Source organism: Corythoichthys intestinalis, chromosome 13 (genome assembly GCF_030265065.1).
Source record: "Corythoichthys intestinalis isolate RoL2023-P3 chromosome 13, ASM3026506v1, whole genome shotgun sequence".
NCBI lineage: Eukaryota > Metazoa > Chordata > Actinopteri > Syngnathiformes > Syngnathidae > Corythoichthys > Corythoichthys intestinalis.
In genome coordinates, this window is record NC_080407.1 from 17,747,721 (window position 1) to 17,763,200 (window position 15,480).

Here is a 15,480-nt window from a genome sequence, read left to right on the forward strand (position 1 = left end):
GCTAGATTTGATTTTATCTGATACCAGTTACCTTATATTACCTAATGTTCATTTTATTCATACTGCTACATACTCAGACCAACACATAACCTTAAAAGCTTGTTCACAGAACATTAGCATTAAATAGCGCAAGCTAATGAGACAAAACAGTTGGTGTAGATGACATACAGTACGTCAGAGAAAGTCATGGCTATGTTAGAAACATATCAAGGTCATGAAATGGATTAGACTTACTCTATCCTTACATTAAACCTGGAATTTTCGACCACTTTTCACATATACTGATACAAACTGACCGTTTCGCCAGTTTAAATCTGACTGACGGTTATGTTGTAGTTCTTTCATTTTCAAATTATGAACAATATATACCCACAGAAACAAATGCAATTAATGAAAGTCTCCTTACCTTAATTCTGAAGCTCCAACTTTCCAAACGCTAGCACAACATCCAGAATTTGGAGATAATCTGCAGAGAGGAATGCACAAAAAATATACTCCTGATTTATGCCAACCTAATAAACAACTACAAGAAAGTGAGTTTTGCCATTAAGTATTAAATCATGGCGTTCAAATACAGTGGTATGAAAAATTATCTGAACCTTTTGGAATTTCTCATATATTTCTGCATAAAATCACCATCGAATGTGATCTGATCTTTGTCAAAATCACACAGATGGAAAAACAGTGTCTGCTTTAACTAAAACTACCCAAACATTTATAGATTTTCATATTTTAATGAGGATAGTACGCAAATAATAACAGAAGGAGAAAAATACAGTAAGTAAGTGAACCATCACATTTAATATTTTGTGCCCCACCCCCCCTTTAGCAGCAATAACTTCAAGCAGACGTGACGTTTTGAACAGACCTGTACATACAGTGGCATGAAAAAGTATCTGAAATTTTGGGAATTTCTCACATTTCTGCATAGAATAAACATCAAATGTGATCTGATCTTTGTCAAAATCACACAGATGAAAAAACAATTTCTGCTTTAAACCTTTAACACTGAACGTGTCTGCAGCGAAGCGTTTACGCATATCGTCTTTGAAGCTTCGTCACGCTGTAATTACGTCACCCACGTGCCGCTGGTTGGTCTCATTTGAAAGTGCGGAAGTTGATGTCCGCACCACTTTTTATTTGAAGTCAAACGACCAAGAAAAACGGGAGATAATGTCATTTGAGTTTTATAGTTTTATTGCACTCATATATATGCATTAAAACGCTGAATGGACCATGTATCTATCTCCATATTTCCATCACTTCTTGTCCTTTTTCAAAAAGAGCCGTTGTGATGTCAAGAAGGACGAACCGAATGTGATCATTTTTAATAAAGCGAGGCGCCAACTAATGAAAGGGAGGCATGCGAAGCAAGCAACGGCAGGTTGGTTTGAGCGAACGACTTTGAAATGTGCAGAATGAATCTAAAACTACATTTAGCTAAAAAAAGCTAATGCATTATTTCATTAACTCAAGGAAGAAGATGAGCCGTATTTGTCGTTGTTTTCTAAAAGGCAACATCAAATGCATGCAAATTCGGCCAAAATAGGCTTAGGTGTTAAAGGGTTAACTAAAACCACCCAAACATCTATAGGTTTTCATATTTAAATGACAATGACAGAAGGGGGAAAATAAGTAAGTGAACCCTCTGCCTAAGAAGACGTAAGAGCAATTGAAACCTAATTTTACCAAACAATTTAAGTCAGGCGTGTGCCCAATTACTGATGAGTGGTTTAAAGCTGCCCTGCCCACTATAAAACACACACCTGGCAAGAAATCTATTGATGAGAAGCATTGTCTGATGTGCATCATGGCTCGGTCAAAAGAGCTGTCTGAAGACCTGTGATCAAGGATTGTAGATTTGTATACAGCTGGGAAAGGATACAAACCATTTCTAAAAGTCTGGATGTTCATCAATCGACAGTCAGAGAAGTTGTCTACAAATGGGTGAGTTTGACACTGTTGCTTCTCTCCCAAGAAGAGGCAATCCACTAAAGATGATGCCAAGAGTTCAGCGCAGAATACCCAGAGAGGTAAAATAGACCCCAAGGATGTCTGGTAGACTTACAGAAAACATTGGCACAGTCCAATGCCTCTGTGACCACATCAACTATATGTAAAACTATGGCCAATAATGGTGTTCATGGGAGGACTCCCCGGAGGAAGCCGTTGCTGTCTAAAAAAAAAAAATCTTACTCGTTTAATGTCCTCAAAAAGCACTTGGACACTCCACAGAAGTTGTGGCAAAATATTTTGTGGATTGATGAACCCAAATTTGAATTGTTTGGGAGTAACACACAACGTCATGTGTGGAGAAAAATGGAACAGCTCACTAACATCAACACCTTGAAGCATGGTGGAGGGAGCATCATGATTTTGGGCTGTTTTGCTGACTTGGGGCCTGGAGAACTTAATTAATTGATGGAAGAATGAATTTAAAAGTTTATCAGGATGTTTTGCAGGAAAACCCGATGCCGTCTGTCAGACATTTGAAGTTAAAAAGAGGATGGATGCTGCAACAAGACAATGATCCAACACACAGAAGTAAATCAACTTCAGAAGAACAAAACACACGTTCTGGAGTGGCCAAATCAAATTCCAGACCTGGACCCCATTGAGATGCTGTGGCATGACTTGACAAGACAGTTATTCATGCCAGACATCCCAGGAATCTGACTGAACTACAGCAGTTTTGTCGACAAGAATGGGCCAAGATTAGTCCTGATCGATGTGCCAGACTGATCTGCAGCTACAGGAAGCGTCTGGTTGAAGTTATTGATGCCAAAGGCGGGGGACACAAAATATTAAATGTGATCGTTTACTTACATATTTTTCCCCTTCTGTTATTGTTTGCATGCTATCCTCATTAAAATATGAAAACCTATAAATGTTTAGGTGGTTTTAGTTAAAGCAGACACTGTTTTTTCATCTGTGTGATTTTGACAAAGTTCAGATCACATTTAATGGTGAATTTATGCAGAAATATAAGAAATTCCAAAAGTTTAGATACTTTTTCATACCACTGTACTAATATTTCCCTCAATATAACACAAATGATTGTTGCGCGAATCCAATTTTTTGGATCCCGATTCCGATTTTTTTCCTTTAAAGACTACATTACTGCATACTCAACTCATTGTCCGCCATTGACGGTGCTAGACGTCCAATCTATTTGAAATGGGAGGGCTGCAATAATGACAAACTCAATTCAAGGGAGACGTCATTTTAATGCTGTATTGGTACCGATACTTGTAACGCTATCTGTACTGATGCTAGTTACAGTATAGTTCATCGCTTCCATCCCTCTCACTTCAAATGGATTGGACATCCACTAGTGATGAACTCATTTTAATTCACAGCAGACGTCATTTTAATGCCTTATCTTATCGGTACCGATACAAATAACGGTATCGGTATCGTTCATTCGCTGCTAATCCTCTCACTTCAAATATATTGGACGTCCACTAGTAACAGTGTTAAAATAAGCTAAAAGCTATTAATCCCACAAAAGTGGAAGCTGGTAGATGATTTCCAAGCTGAAATATGGATTTTTTTTCTCTAAACAGTACCGATACGAATAACGATATCATTACCAATACTAGTAACAGTATCAGTACCGAATGTTCATTCGCGTCCAACCTTCCTAATTTTAAATTGATTGTACATCCACTAATGATACTCATTTCAATTAAAAGTAGACGTCATTTTAATCTTGTATTGGTACCGATACTTGTAACGCTATGAGTACCCATACTAGTTACAGTGTCGTTCATCACTGCCAAGCCTCGCACTTCAAATGGATTGGACGTCCACTCGTGACAGTTATTTCAACTGACAGCAGACATCATTTTAATGCCGTATCGGTACCGATACTTATAACGCTATCAGTACCGATACTATGAACAGTATTGGTCCCAAATAAACGTTCGTTCTTTCGCTGCCAACCCATTCACTTCAAATAGATTGGACGTCTGCTAGTGATAAACTCTTTTTTATTCACAGCAGAAGTCATTTTAATGCCGAATCGGTACTTGCCACAGTATCGTTACCGATACAAATAACGGTATCGGTATCGTTCATTCGCAGCCAATCCTCTCACTTCAAATATATTGGACGTCCACTAGTGATAAACTCATTTCAATTCACAGCAGATGTCATTTTAATGTTGTATCGGTACCGATACTGTGACAAGTATACAAACAACGGTATCGGTATCATTAGCTGCTAACCATCCCACTTCAAATAGACTGGACGTCCACTATGTATTATACTCATTTAAATTCACAGCTGATGACATTTTAATGCTGTATTGGTACCGATACTTGTAACGGTGTCGGTACAGATACAAATAACGAAATCAGGAATCATTCATTCGCTGCCAATTCTCTCATTTCAAATATATTGGACATCCACTAGTGATAAACTCATTTCAATTCACAGCAGACGTCATTTTAATGCCGTATCGGCACCGATACTCGTCACGGTATCTGTACCAATACAAGTAACGATGTCCACTCGAGATAAACTCATTTCAATTCACAGCAGATGTCATTTTAATGCTGTATCGATACCGATACTTGAAACGCTATCAGTACCGATACTAGTAACAGTATCAGTACCAAATGAACGTTCGTTAGTTCAATGCCAACCCTTATACTTCAAGTATATTGGACGTCCACTAGTGATCAACTCATTTCAATTCACAGAAGACGCCATATAAAAGCTGTATCGGTACCGATACAAATAAGGGTATCAGTGTTGTTCATTCGCTGCCAACCCTCTCACTTCAAATATATTGGACGTCCACTAGTGATGAACCCATTTCATTTCAAAGCAGATGCCATTTTTAATGCCATATCGGTACTTGTCATGGTATCGGTATCGTTAATTCGCCGCCAATCCTCTCACTTCAAATATATTGGACGTCCACCAGTGAAAACCTCATTTCAGTTTACAGCAAACATTTTAATGCCGTATCGGCAGGATACCTGTCACGGTATCGGTACCAATACAGATAACTGTTTCAGTTAGAGATGTCCCGATCCCGATCGATCGGTTCCGATCACGTCATTTTCAAAGTATCGGAATCGGCAAAAAAATATCGGCCATGCCTTTTTATATATTAATTAAATCGTTTTCTAATTGTATTTAACGTTACAGACATAATATCTTACACTCATCCAGAGTCTTTAGTTTAGGGTTATCAAATTTATCCCGATAACGGCGGCAATTAACTTATTTAAAAATTTGTCACGTTAAAATATTTAACGCAATTAATGTATGGGCTGCACGACCCTCTCACTCATTGTCGCGCTCAATCTGTACTGACGCCGTTTTACCTAAATAGAGAGATAAAAGGCAGCGCAAAATGAGTAGAGTGAATTTTGGCAGCATTTGGGACCTTTTTTAATTGGCTAAAGCCTTCAATCCCTCTCCCTTTGATTAGAAATATCGTGGGAAGCAATGTGGGGAAGCAAGGTAGCAATTGGATCTTTGTCTTAACACCTTAAGTTATTTCCCAACGCAGAGAAGATATATCAATTGGTAGAACGACGCACAGTCATGGTTCCACTTCCCATCATGCATTTGGGATGGCCACAGTATCATTTACTGAAAGCTCAACAAATACACTAAATGGCAATATTTAGTCACAATATACAAAGTCACAAGTCTTTCTATCCGTGGATCCCTCTTACAGAAAGAATGTTAATAATGTAAATGCCATTTTGAGGATTTATTGTCATAATAAACAAATACAGTACTTATGTACGTATGTTGAATGTATATATTCGTATTATTCATTTTTTTCTTAATGCATTGCCAAAATGTATATGGTCGGAAAAATATATCGGGAATGATTGGAATTGAATCGGGAGCAAAAAAAAAAGCAATCGGATCGGGAAATACCGGGATCGGCTGATACGCAAACTAAAACGATCGGGATCGGATCGGGAGCAAAAAAACATGATCGGAACAACCCTATTGTCAGTATCATTCATTCGCTTCCAACCCCCAGATTTCAAATGGATTGGACGTCCACTAGTGATAAACTCATTTCAATTCACAACAGACGTCATTTTAATACCGTATCGGTACTGATACTTGTCACGGTGTCGGTATAGATACTAATCATGGTATCGGTACTGAATGAACATTTGTTCTTTCGCTGTCAACCCTCCCTCTTCAAATAGATTGGACGTCCATTGTGATAAACTCATTTCAATTCACAGCAGACGTCATTTTAATGCCGTTTCGGTACCGATACTTGAAACGCTATCAGTACCGATAGTAGTAATAGTATCAATACTAAATGAACGTTCGTTCATTTTCTATCAACCCTCCCATTTCAAATAAATTGGACGTCCACCACTAGTGGTAAACTCATTTCAAATCACAGCAGATGTCATTTTAATGCTGTATCGGTACCAATACTAGCATCGGTATTACTACAAATAATTTTCTTTTTTTTAAACTGGGAATCTACATTATTTTTTTCAAAGCAAACATCAATAAATTCCTCCACAACTCATTTTTGGCGTCAACTCCTCAGCATTCCCACGCCGTTTCTCCATAAATTGCTTTCCCTATTTAGTGGTATTATTCTAATCATAGGTCGTACACTGCAGGCTGCTTCACTAAAATGAGAGGGAGGGTGGTGGAAAAGACAGCTCGGGGGGGGAATAGAAGGCTTATTATTGGTCGCTGGGAAGCCTGGAAAGTCTTGCCTTCCAGGAAAAAAAAACCTTGGTGGAAGCGCCCTGTGGCTTTCCGCGCACATGCGCACCCGCTAGCGTGCGACCTATTTTACCCGCGCACCACATTGTATGTGTGTTTTGATTGACAGGTGTCAAGCTACCTTGCACCTGTCTGCGGCGTCGCTAATGGAGGAGCAAATGTGCAGGGGGTGGAGTTGAAAGCCAGAATGGATGGAGTGGTCCTCGGTGACAGGCGCATGTAGGGGGTGGGGGAGGGTTCTGTCGTTAATTGCCCCCTACTCCATAACCCGCTGAGCCGAGGGAGGCCATAACGGGGGGAGGGAGAGGGAGAAGATGGCGCTGTCTGCCATCTGCTCTGATTTCTGACCCCCCACCAACACCGCACACGCACTCCACCCACCTCTCCCTTAATTTTCCTACCTCCCTCCTCCTTTTATTCCACAGTGAAAAGAAATCCCTTTAAGCTTGTACAATGTACACACACGTGACTCCCTAATTGGCGGTGTAATATACAGTAAAGCAAACATAGAAGACATCATCTCAATTAGGTATGCTTGCTGAATTAAAGCTGTACAATATGGGGGAAAAAAAGAAAGTCGTAGCAGTAGAACTGAGTACTCTGTTCCCATTGTGACTAGGCAGATAGCTAGCTCCTTAAAGGAGCCCTTGAAAATTAATGGGAAATTTGGACATACATGGCCATCAATGGCATCTGTGTACACGGGCGTCAATGCAATTTAAATGCCATTGGCAATGAATGGGAAATTTGAACGTACATGGCCGTCAATGGCATCTGTGTACACTGGCGTCAATGCAATTTAAATGCCATTGGCAATGACTGGGAAATTTGGACGTACATGGCCGTCAATGGCATTGACTTACATATCTGTCAATGGAATCGAAGTACACTGGCATCAATAGAATAGACATACATGGCCGTCAAATCCATCCGTGCACATGGGCGTCAATGCAATGTAAATGCCCTTAAAAATGAATGGGAAATTTGGACGTACATGGCCTTCAATGGTATCGACTTACATATGCGTCAATGGAATCCTAATACATTGGCATCAATAGAATTGACATACATGGCTGTCAATGGCATCTGTGTACATGGGTGTCAATGCAATACAAATGTCGTTGAAAATGAATGGGAAATTTGGAAGGACATGACCGCCAATGGCATCGACTTACAGTGCCTTGCAAAAGTATTCGGCCCCCTTGAACCTTGCAACCTTTCGCCACATTTCAGGCTTCAAACATAAAGATATTAAATTTTAATTTTTTGTCAAGAATCAACAACAAGTGGGACACAATCGTGAAGTGGAACAAAATTTATTGGATAATTTAAACTTTTTTAACAAATAAAAAACTGAAAAGTGGGGCGTGCAATATTATTCGGCCCCCTTGCGTTAATACTTTGTAGCGCCACCTTTTGCTCCAATTACAGCTGCAAGTCGCTTGGGGTATGTTTCTATCAGTTTTGCACATCGAGAGACTGACATTCTTGCCCATTCTTCCTTGCAAAACAGCTCGAACTCAGTGAGGTTGGATGGAGAGTGTTTGTGAACAGCAGTCTTCAGCTCTTTCCACAGATTCTCCATTGGATTCAGGTCTGGACTTTGACTTGGCCATTCTAACACCTGGATACGTTTATTTTTGAACCATTCCATTGTAGATTTGGCTTTATGTTTTGGATCACTGTCCTGTTGGAAGATAAATCTCCGTCCCAGTCTCAGGTCTTGTGCAGATACCAACAGGTTTTCTTCCAGAACGTTCCTGTATTTGGCTGCATCCATCTTTCCGTCAATTTTAACCATCTTCCCTGTCCCTGCTGAAGAAAAGCAGGCCCAAACCATGATGCTGCCACCACCATGTTTGACAGTGGGGATGGTGTCTTCAGGGTGGTGAGCTGTGTTGCTTTTACGCCAAACATATCGTTTTGCATTGTGGCCAGAAAGTTCAGTTTTGGTTTCATCTGACCAGAGCACCTTCTTCCACATGTTTGGTGTGTCTCCCAGGTGGCTTGTGGCAAACTTTAAACAAGACTTTTTATGGATAACTTTGAGAAATGGCTTTCTTCTTGCCACTCTTCCATAAAGGCCAGATTTGTGCAGTGTACGACTGATTGTTGTCCTATGGACAGACTCTCCCACCTCAGCTGTAGATCTCTGCAGTTCATCCAGAGTGATCATGGGCCTCTTGGCTGCATCTCTGATCAGTTTTCTCCTTGTTTGAGAAGAAAGTTTGGAAGGACGGCCGGGTCTTGGTAGATTTGCAGTGGTCTGATGCTCCTCCCATTTCAATATGATGGCTTGCACAGTGCTCCTTGAGATGTTTAAAGCTTGGGAAATCTTTTTGTATCCAAATCCGGCTTTAAACTTCTCCACAACAGTATCTCGGACCTGCCTGGTGTGTTCCTTGGTTTTCATAATGCTCTCTGCACTTTAAACAGAACCCTGAGACGATCACAGAGCAGGTGCATTTATACGGAGACTTGATTACACACAGGTGGATTCTATTTATCATCATCGGCCATTTAGGACAACATTGGATCATTCAGAGATCCTCACTGAACTTCTGGAGTGAGTTTGCTGCACTGAAAGTAAAGGGGCCGAATAATATTGCACGCCCCACTTTTCAGTTTTTTATTTGTTAAAAAAGTTTAAATTATCCAATAAATGTTGTTCCACTTCACGATTGTGTCCCACTTGTTGTTGATTCTTGACAAAAAAAATTAAATTTCATATCTTTATGTTTGAAGCCTGACATGTGGCGAAAGGCTGCAAGATTCAAGGGGGCCGAATACTTTTGCAAGGCACTGTACATATGCGTCAATGGAATCCTAATACATTGGCATCAATAGAATTGACATACATGGCTGTCAATGGCATCTGTGTACATGGGCGTCAACGCAATACAAATGTCGTTGAAAATGAATGGGAAATTTGGACGAACATGGCCGCCAATGGCATCGACTTACATATCTGTCAATGGAATCCAAGTACATTGGCATCAATAGAATAGACATACATGGCCGTCAATGGCATATGTGTACATGGGCGTCAATGCAATGTAAATGCCCTTAAAAATAAATGGGAAATTTGGACGTACATGGCCGTCAATGGCATCGACTTACATATGCTTCAATAGAATCCTAATACATTGGCATCAATAGAATTGACATACATGGCTGTCAATGGCATCTGTGTACATGGGCGTCAATGCAATGTAAATGCCCTTGAAAATGGATGGGAAATTTGCACGTATATGGCTGTCAATGGCGTTGACTTACATACGCGTCAATGGAATCCAAGTACATTGACATCAATAAAATCGACATACATGGTTGTCAATTCCATTGATGTGCATCATCCTCATTGGCATCTGTGTACTTGGGCGTCAATGCAATGCAAATGCCATTGGGAATGGGAATGGGAATGGGCTGTCAATGGCTTCCCATTAGAAATAAATGGGACAGTTTTTGGCGAATTCTTGAGTTCTTCCAAATTCTGTATATAACTTTTATGCCCCTCGCCGTCCTGTAGTTTTTGATGTCGAAATTATGTGAATTGGTCAAAAATTGTATAATTACATACATTTTTATTTCCCAAAAAATTGGCGTTTACAGGCGAACGGAAAATTTTTCAGGGTCGTCCCTGCGCCACATGCTATCACATATAAACACCGGAATGCTTAGTACGCCACACTATTTAGTAATACCAACGCTAACACGCTAACGTGTACTCGTGCATTAACCGTTAGCTCACTGTACTAATCGGTCGTGATTTCAAATCACAAGCGCTGGTCAAATGTTCAAAATCTGTCACATTGATGAACTAATTAGATAGGGCTTTGCGAGGAAAAGGCCTATAAAGTAAAAAAAAAATGATAATAATAATTCTATTTTAAAAAAGGACAAGTAGTGTTTCGTTTTCCAAAACGTTACCCTGTGCTACAATTTTTGACCAAATCACATAATTTACACATAAAAAATTCCAGGACGGTAAGGGGTATAAAAGTTGCACAAAGAATCTGGCAAAAACTTACGGTTCCCCCAAAATTGGCCAAAAATTGGCCCATTCTTTCATAATGGGATGCCATTGACAGCCATGTATGTCCAAATTTCCCATTCATTTTAAATGGCAAGAAAACATAGGTCCTTGTGATTTTTACCATATACCATGACCAGTGTTGTTAATCTTACTTTAAAAAAGTAATTAGTAACAGTTACAAATTACTTCTCCCAAAAAGTAATCGAGTTAGTAACTGAGTTACCTCATTGTAAGAGTAATTAGTTACTCAGCAATGTTTTATACGTTCTTACACGATAGATTCCATAACATCTTTTACATCAAATATGCATATATTAACTAATTGAATTGTTGGACTGAACCCGCACCGAACCGTGACCTCCGTACCGAGGCACATACTGAACCGTGACTTGTGTGTATTGTTAGTTTGAGGCTCAGCTCTGGAATATTCATTTTTTATGTTCCTTATCCGATTACTTGATAATTCGAACTAATTAGTTCATCAATTAATCGACTGCTAAAATAATCTATAGCTGCAGCCCTAGTTCAGACTGCAAAACAGCCAACCAGTTTCAATCTGGATTGGCTTCAAATCTGATTTTGTCTGCCATTCTGAACACAGCATTCTGAACACAGCAGGGCCGAGAACCGAAAGTGGTATTTGCCATGTGACAAAATGGATTTTGCCGTGTGCCTTTTTTTTTTTTGCCATGTAGCAAAATGGATTTTGCCATGTGGCATTTTTTTTTACATGTGGCAAAAAGGATTTTGTCATGTGGAATTTCTTTTGCCATGTGGCAAAATGGATTTTGCCATGCGGCATTTTTGTTGCCAAGTGGCAAAATGGATTTTGCCATGTGGCAAAATGGATTTTGCCATGTAGCATTTTTTTGCCATGTAGCTAAATGGATTTTGCCATGTAGCAAAACGGATTTTTCCATGTGGCATTTTTTTCCTATGTGGCAAAATTGATTTTGCCATATGGCATTTTTTTGGCCATGTGGCATTTTTATGCCATGTGGCAAAATGGATTTTGCCATGTAGCATTTTTTTGTCATGTGGCAAAATGGATTTTCCCATGTGGCATTTTTTTGCCATGCGGCAAAATGGATTTTGCCATGTGGCATTTTTTTTCCATGTGGCAAAAAGGATTTTGCCATCTGGCATTTTTTTTGCCATGTGGCAAAACGGATTTTTCCATGTGGCATTTTTTTTTTTTTGCCATGTGGCATTTTTTTGCCATGTGGCAAAATGGATTTTGCCATGGGCATTTTTTTTGCCATGTGGCAAAATGAATTTTGCCATGTGGAATTTTTTTTTTTGCAATGTGGCAAAATGGATTTTGCCATGTGGCATTTTTTTTGCCATGTGGCATTTTTTTTGCCATGTGGGAAATTGGATTTTGCCATGTGACATTTTTTTTTGCCATGTAGCTAAATGGATTTTGACATGTGGCATTTTATTTGCCATGTGGCAAAATGGATTTTGACATGTGGCATTTTTTTGACATGTGGCATTTTTTTGCCATGTGGCAAAATGGATTTTGACATGTGACATTTTTATTTGGTATGTGGCAAAATTGATTTTGGTTTATCGCATTTTTTTGGGGGGGGGGGGGGGGGTGTGGCATTTTTGGAAGTATATGGCAGTTTTGAAGGCCATGCACGTCCATGCCAATGACGACTATCTACGTCCAAATTTTCCATTCATTTTAAATGGCAGAAAAACATGTATGGCTGTGATTTTTGACCATACACTTAGCATTACAGTGCATTGACATTCAACTGGCAACCAAGTCAGGCTATGCTATTGACGGCTATGCACGTCCAAATTTTCCAAAATCCCTTTTGCCACATGGCAAAAAATGTCACGTCAAAATATGTGGCAAAAAAAAATGCCACATGGCAAAATCAATTTTTCCACATGGCAAAAAAAATGCCACATGGGAAAAAAATGCCACATGGCAAAATCCATTTTGCCACATGGCAAAAGCACGCCACGTGGCAAAATCTATTTTGCCACATGGCAAAAAAAAAATACACATGGCAAAATCCATTTTGCCACATGGCAAATACCACTTTTGGTTCTTGCTGTCTCTACAAGTGAAGCCCTCTCTAAATGCGAATTCTGACAGCAAAGTCAGATTTTATCTTCGCTGACAGCTTGCATGCTTCTCCCGTAATGACCTCGCTGATCTTTCGACCCTCTGGCCCAAAAGGCCCTCCTATGTCACGGCGGGAGGGGGCTGCCCCCAGGGTATTGTGCACCCGTGAACATTTGGATGGAAACCGCTAGCGCAGCATTGGCACGGCTGAAGGTGTTTTCGCGCGACCTCGGTTAGCCCTTCAACGATGCACCTCCAGCTCTCCAAAATGGGAATTACCGACAGTCCATCAGCACTGTGGCGTTAATGGGCCGGTCCAAGGCCCTTCAGGGGATCGTTGTATAATTACAAACCGCTCCCCCTCAGGGCTGACCCTCGCATCCGCGCATGTTTCCACTTGAAATAATCCACGATCATCCCTCCTGAAGCCTCGTGTCCGACCATCACATGGATACCTCGGCACAATGTGCGCGAAAGCAGCTGTACGCTCCCCGGGGACGCTCGCTTTGGAAAGGTCTGAGGGCCACTACGGGCCAAACGCAACCCCTGAGGTGACAATAATAATCAAGGGACGGCGAATGAGTGGTGGTACACAAGCGTCATGATTGCGACGCAATTCAATTCCCACAGGGGTCCTACATATGAGAATATAGGCCAACCATATGGATTTGTTGAGATGATGAAAGGCACTATATGATGTGGATCCCCGAAGCAAAACAATGCTTTGTTTGGCTGCAATTTACCGCAGAAAGGGCAGCGAGTTCACGGGCCATTTCGCCAAGGCGAGGGTAATGAGCAATTGCTGTACGTGCACACTGTTACAGTGCCTTGCAAAAGTATTCGGCCCCCTTGAATCTTGCAACCTTTCGCCACATTTCAGGCTTCAAACATAAAGATATGAAATTTAATTTTTTTGTCAAGAATCAACAACAAGTGGGACACAATCGTGAAGTGGAACAACATTTATTGGATAATTTAAACTTTTTTAACAAATAAAAAACTGAAAAGTGGGGCGTGCAATATTATTCGGCCCCTTTACTTTCAGTGCAGCAAACTCACTCCAGAAGTTCAGTGAGGATCTCTGAATGATCCAATGTTGTCCTAAATGACCGATGATGATAAATAGAATCCACCTGTGTGTAATCAAGTCTCCGTATAAATGCACCTGCTCTGTGATAGTCTCAGGGTTCTGTTTAAAGTGCAGAGAGCATTATGAAAACCAAGGAACACACCAGGCAGGTCCGAGATACTGTTGTGGAGAAGTTTAAAGCCGGATTTGGATACAAAAAGATTTCCCAAGCTTTAAACATCTCAAGGAGCACAGTGCAAGCCATTATATTGAAATGGAAGGAGCATCAGACCACTGCAAATCTACCAAGACCCGGCCGTCCTTCCAAATTTTCTTCTCAAACAAGGAGAAAACTGATCAGAGATGCAGCCAAGAGGCCCATGATCACTCTGGATGAACTGCAGAGATCTACAGCTGAGGTGGGAGAGTCTGTCCATAGGACAACAATCAGTCGTACACTGCACAAATCTGGCCTTTATGGAAGAGTGGCAAGAAGAAAGCCATTTCTCAAAGATATCCATAAAAAGTCTCGTTTAAAGTTTGCCACAAGCCACCTGGGAGACACACCAAACATGTGGAAGAAGGTGCTCTGGTCAGATGAAACCAAAATTGAACTTTTTGGCCACAATGCAAAACGATATGTTTGGCGTAAAAGCAACACAGCTCATCACCCTGAACACACCATCCCCACTGTCAAACATGGTGGTGGCAGCATCATGGTTTGGGCCTGCTTTTCTCCAGCAGGGACAGGGAAGATGGTTAAAATTGACGGGAAGATGGATGCAGTCAAATACAGGAACATTCTGGAAGAAAACCTGTTGGTATCTGCACAAGACCTGAGACTGGGACAGAGATTTATCTTCCAACAGGACAATGATCCAAAACATAAAGCCAAATCTACAATGGAATGGTTCAAAAATAAACGTATCCAGGTGTTAGAATGGCCAAGTCAAAGTCCAGACCTGAATCCAATCGAGAATCTGTGGAAAGAGCTGAAGACTGCTGTTCACGAACACTCTCCATCCAACCTCACTGAGCTCGAGCTGTTTTGCAAGGAAGAATGGGCAAGAATGTCAGTCTCTCGATGTGCAAAACTGATAGAAACATACCCCAAGCGACTTGCAGCTGTAATTGGAGCAAAAGGTGGCGCTACAAAGTATTAACGCAAGGGGGCCGAATAATATTGCACGCCCCACTTTTCAGTTTTTTATTTGTTAAAAAAGTTTAAATTATCCAATAAATTTTGTTCCACTTCACGATTGTGTCCCACTTGTTGTTGATTCTTGACAAAAAATTAAAATTTTATATCTTTATGTTTGAAGCCTGAAATGTGGCGAAAGGTTGCAAGGTTCAAGGGGGCCGAATACTTTTGCAAGGTACTGTACATACGCTCCTATACTGGACTGTATTATTGGAATGTTGATCACATGCACGTGAGTTGCTTTTTTTACTGCGCCAAAGCTTGAAACGAGATTTCACAAGGAATTTTCGAAAAAATGTCACCCCCTAAACTAAACGTATAGACTTGTGTGCATTCTAGAGGTGTAACGGTACACA

At 40.5% G+C, this 15,480-nt stretch overlaps 1 protein-coding gene across 1 annotated transcript in view; it reads right to left on the reverse strand.

The window, feature by feature from the left end:
• Positions 1–430: 430 nt before the first annotated feature.
• Positions 431–15,480, reverse strand: part of LOC130929264 (ubiquitin carboxyl-terminal hydrolase 15-like) — a 114,892-nt gene continuing 99,842 nt past the window's right edge. The window contains exon 32 of the transcript XR_009066847.1: positions 431–466. The gene's annotated coding sequence lies outside the window, so the exon portion shown is untranslated. The remainder of the gene's footprint in view (positions 467–15,480) is intronic.